This window comes from Priapulus caudatus, unplaced genomic scaffold, assembly GCF_000485595.1.
Source record: "Priapulus caudatus unplaced genomic scaffold, Priapulus_caudatus-5.0.1 Scaffold1581, whole genome shotgun sequence".
NCBI lineage: Eukaryota > Metazoa > Priapulida > Priapulimorpha > Priapulimorphida > Priapulidae > Priapulus > Priapulus caudatus.
Window position 1 is genome coordinate 6,699 of NW_014578642.1, and position 5,300 is coordinate 11,998.

A 5,300-nucleotide genomic window follows, 5' to 3' on the forward strand; every position below is an offset into this window, starting at 1 on the left:
ACGCGCGCAGCCCTCACCCATCGTAGCGGAAACGCGCAAACTCACGATCGACGACCCGCGGCAACTCCCATCCGAGGACGCGCACTCACCCAATCGACCGGCACCGCGCACCTCACCCATTCGACGGACGCGCACTCACCACACCGCCCGCACGTTCTCCCCCCGCCCCCGCCCCCCGCCCCCCCCCCCCCGGCCCCCCGGCCAGCTAGGTACACACACCCCCTCCCCCCTCCCCCGTGTAAGAACACCCCCCCCCCGCCACCACCCTTCCGCCACCTCCCCCGCCCCGCCCCCGCCCCCCGCGCCCACCCCCCGCCCCCACCCAGCACCCAACACCCGACCACCCCCCCCTCCCACCCCCCCCGCGCCCGCCCCCCCCCCTCCCCGCCGCCCCGCCACCACCCGCCCTCGACGGACGCGCACGTACCATGCGACGGACCGCGCAGCTGCCCAGCCATCCCCCGCCGGACGCGCACTTCGACCCGCCGCGCACTCCCCCCGACGGACGCCGCAGTCCACCATCGCGTCCCCCCCGACGCGCCCAACATCACCCATCGACGGACGCGCACCGCCTACCATCGACGGACGCGCCAGTCACCATCCGACTGGACGCCCCGCCATCACCATCGCCGACGGAACGCTGCATCACCATCGCCGGCACCGCGCACCTCACATCGACGGACGCGCAGTCACCGTCATCGACGGACGGCCAGTCACCACTCGAGCACCGCGCCCGCTCAAGCCATCCGACGACCCGCGCAAGCTCACCACCTCGCACGCGCCGCGCACTCACCATCGACGGACAGCGCAGTCACCATCGACGGACGCGCAGTCACGCATGACGGACGCGCGTGCCCATCGACGACGCGCGCACCGTCGACGCATCGACGCGGAGCGCACTCTCATCGACGGACCGCGCAGTCCACCATCGACGGGACGCGCACGGTCACCATCGACGGACGCCGCAGTCACCCATCGACGGACGCCGCACGATCACCATCGACGGACGCGGCAGTCACGCATCGACGGACGCGCACGTTGCACGCAATCGACGGACAGCAGCCGCACGTCAGCGCAATCCGAAGGACCGCGCACTCACCATCGGACGACGCGCACATCAACCATCGACGGACGCGGCCTGACCATCGACGGGACGCGCAGTTCACCATCGACGAGCGCAGCACGTCACGTCATCGACGGACGCGCAACTCACCATCGAACGCGACGCGCACTCACCCATCGACGTGACGCGCAACTCACGACGTCGACGGACGCGCACTCACACATCGCGAGCGCGCACTCCTCACCATCGGACGGACGCGCACTCACCATCGCGAGACTGCGCCTCCCAATCGACGACGCGCAGTCACCATCGAACGGACGCGCCTCCACAGGCTGCGACGGACGCGCACTACCTCGTACGACGACACACTGCACCAATCGACGGACCGCGCACTCACGGTGCATGCGGACGGACACAAGATACATCACAGATCAAATGCAAGCATGAAAGGATCAAAATAATTGTATTGTTCTGTGGGATTTGTTCTTCAGGTCCCCCAGATCTGGACCACCGCACGGTTGCGTCGTTGTGGGGCTTGCGTACTCCTGTGGCTGCAAAGGGCAATAAGGGTCAAAGCAATGTCTAACCATGCTGAACACCAAGGAAGAGGAGTCGACTAAAGAGTGATCCAGACCCTGCTCTACTTATTATTACTTATATGATTTCTTTGATGCTTGTTGGTCAATATAGTTATTGTATCATTGTGGTCCCGTGAGGATGAATTTATGAGCGCTGTGATCGCGCGCACAGGTTTTTTGTCATGGTGGTGCAAAAGAGATGATTTTCTACATTCTCTATTTCGGCGTCCGTGTATTGTTACATATTGTTTTTCTCAAGGACGTTTCATTCGTTCCAAGTTGTAGACCGAAGATGGTATTAATGGTAAGGCCTAAACGTAATCTACATTTCCCACACCCCTTTAAAAGTGGCATCGCACGTATTCTTTCCTTGCGCATGCAGGACAGGTGCAGCAGAGCGAATTTTGCCGGTACCCAGCTATGTTTATAATAATTGTTGCTATCGCTTGCGCAATTTTCTTTGTACATTGTATTCGCGTGTCGTGTGTATTTTTCCATGTATTTGATGCCCATTGGGAGCGCTCATGCTCAAATATTGGTTGGATCTATTGATATTGTTCGGTTTTGTGGATTGTTTACCAGTTTGTCTGCGGCGAGTACGTAATATGTTCGTGCTTACGCAGGGGTATAGGACAGTAGTAGTAAATATTAGCAGCAGCAGCAGCAGCAGCAGCAGCAGGAGGAGGCATTCGTGTTCATGTTCGCTAGTGTGGTACGCACGCGTGAGGTGTGCGGAAGGGTTTGTTGTGTTAGGTTTTAGATGGAATTTAGATGAGAGGAGCGCCTGAGGTGAAGAATAGTGATCATCTTGGGGAGGGAAGATAAACGTAAGCGAGTTTCCAGAGTTTCTTATTAGTAATGAATGTTAGTCGAGCCACGTATTTATATGTCTGGTAGTGGAGACTGTTATTCGGTGAACATGTTGCGAGTTCATTTACAGTGTTGTTTGTTAGTGGTGGACTAAAGGTGACGCGTGTGTGTGTGTGTGTGTGTGGTGTGTGTGTGTGTGTGTGTGTGTGGTGTGCTGTGTTTGTGTGTGTGTGGTGTGTGTGGGTGTGTGTGTGGTGTGTGTGTGTGTGTGTGTGTGTGTGGTGTGTGTGTGTGTGTGTGTGTGTGTATCATATGGCAGAGAAGCATGTTTTTACACTGTAATTTTTTGTGATAAACAACTGCGATAGTTCTTAATTTTCTAATTCTCAGAGTCGTACTTACATGTTTACATCCTATTTGCGCGTCTTGTAGCGACGATTATGTTTGTCCATGGCTGTAAAGAGTTATATAATTTATATAGAATTTGTCGGTTTATACATATAAGCTCGACTTTGAACAGTTTTTTTTTTATTGGCCAATGCACCCAGATCAGGGTATGTTGAGGTGTGTGTATGATTGTTGTTGTTTGTGATGTGTGATGTGTGTGTGTGTGTGTGTGTGTGCTGTGTGTGTGGTGTGTGTGTGAGAGGTGTGGTGTGTGTGTGTGTGTGTGTGTGTGTGTGTATGTGTGTGTGTGTGTGTGTGTGTGTGTGTGTGTGTGTGTGTGTGTCGTGTGTGTCGTGTGGTGTGTGTGTGTGTGTGTTGTGTGGTGTGTACAAGCTATCTCTGTGCTTTGGCGGTATAGACGCACGGCGAGGGGGATGTACCTATATAGACACCCGTAACCGAAATTTATCTCGTCTCTCTTCTACTCTCCCTCTCTTCTCTCGCCCTGCTCTTCTCTCTCCTCTCTTTCTCTCTTCTCTGCTCTCTCTCTTCCGCTGCTCACCTCTTTCTCTGATATATATATAATAGAGGCACGTCGAAGCCACAGACCTCCGCCAAGGCGCTTGAATATCTCTCATGTGAAAATTTATTGTTATTAATTAATTGCGAGCGTGCGAGCGTAGCCAGGTGGGGGAGGACTGTGGTTGCGCCCTTAGCTCGGTTGCGTGTGTTGTAAGTCTACAGCCACACAACCTAGGCTATGCGGAAGTGAACTGAACGTGCATGTTCACAACCCACAACCAACCTCATAACCCCGGCCGGTGAAAACATACCTCACGCCTAAGCACTGCTGACGTATAGGTAAATATTAACGGCCTAGCTGTAACTCGTTGTATCGCAGTATTGTGATTACACAGGGTGAGCAATCGCCTTGACACGCATTGACTCTCCTCTCTCTTCCCGTCTCTCGTCTCTGCTCTCGGTCTCTCTCTCTCTCGTCTCCCTCTCTCTCATCATTCTCTCTCTAACCCTCTCCCTCTCTCTCTGCTCTCTCTCTCTCTCTTCGTCTCTCTCTCTCGCCTCTCTCTCTCTCTCCTCCTCTCTCTTTCTTCTCTCGCGCTCTCTCTCTCCTCTCTCTCATCCTCTCTCGCTTCTCCTCTGCTCTCGTCCTCTGCCCTCATATCTCCTCTATCTCTGCTGCGTCTCTCTCTTCTCCTTTCTCTCTGTTTCCTCTCTGCTCCTTTCTCTTCTCTCGTTTCTGCTCTCGGTGCTCTCTCTCTCTCTCGTTCCTGCTTCGCAGACCTTTCTCTCTGCTTTCTCTCTCGTCTCTCTCTCTCTCTCTCGTCTCTCTTTCTCTCTCTCTCTCCTGCTCCCTCTCTCTCCTCTTCCCTCTCTCTCTCCTCTCTATTTCATGTTAGTTATTATTTACTCCTGCTATATATATATATATATAAAAATATATAAATCCTAGCTGTACCGTGTAACTCTATTGGATCGCAGTATTGGTGATATATAAGGGTGAGCTTATATATATATATAAGGGTGAGCTTATATATATATAAGGGTGAGCTTATATATATATATAAGGGTGAGCTTATATATATATAAGGGTGGAGCTCTATATAATATATAGCGGTGCGTTTTTTATATTATATATAAGGTGAGCTTGTATTATATATAAGGGTGAGCTTATATATATATAAGGGTGAGCTTATATATATACTAGGGTGAGCTTAAATATATATACTAAAGGGTGGAGCTATATTACTATATATAAAGTGGTCCCTTGACACTATTTGACATTTATTCTCTCCCCCCCCCCCCTCTTCTCTCTCTCGTCCTCTTCTCTCTCTCTCTCTCTCCTCCCTCTCTCCTAGGCATCTCACTCTCTCCTCTCTCTCTATCTCTCTCGTCTCGTCTCTCGTCTCTCCGCTCGGCTCTCTCTTCTCTCTTCCATCGTCTCGATGCTCTCTCTCTCCTCTTCTCTTCCTCTCTCTTCCAGGCTTATCTGCACTTGCTCCTCCTCTCTTTTCCTCTCTCTGCCTCCTCTTCTCTCTCTCTCGCCTCTTTCTCGCTCAGCTTCTCCTCTGCGCTCTATCTCACGTTTGTGATTTATTTATACCGCCTGATACGAGGGGCCGTTGTAACAAGGGGGGGGGGTGGCTCGCGCAGAAACCATCTAAGGGGGTCTAATTTCAAATTTTATGGGAGGGCCGCCCAGATCCCCCCCCCCTCCCCCCCCCCCGCTTCGCGTGCTGCGCAAGTTTGGGTTACGTTAAGACTCCCCCCGCCCCCTGGTAAACAAATCCTGTACACGCCCCTGGATACGTTTTCGCAAATTGTGTCGTTTCATTTATTACATATATATTTTATGGTTATTTGCAATTATTATCTATAAGCTTGTTTTCTTCTTCTGTCCTAAAATCAAAGGTGCAACTGCCCCTTGCCCCGCAAAAACCACC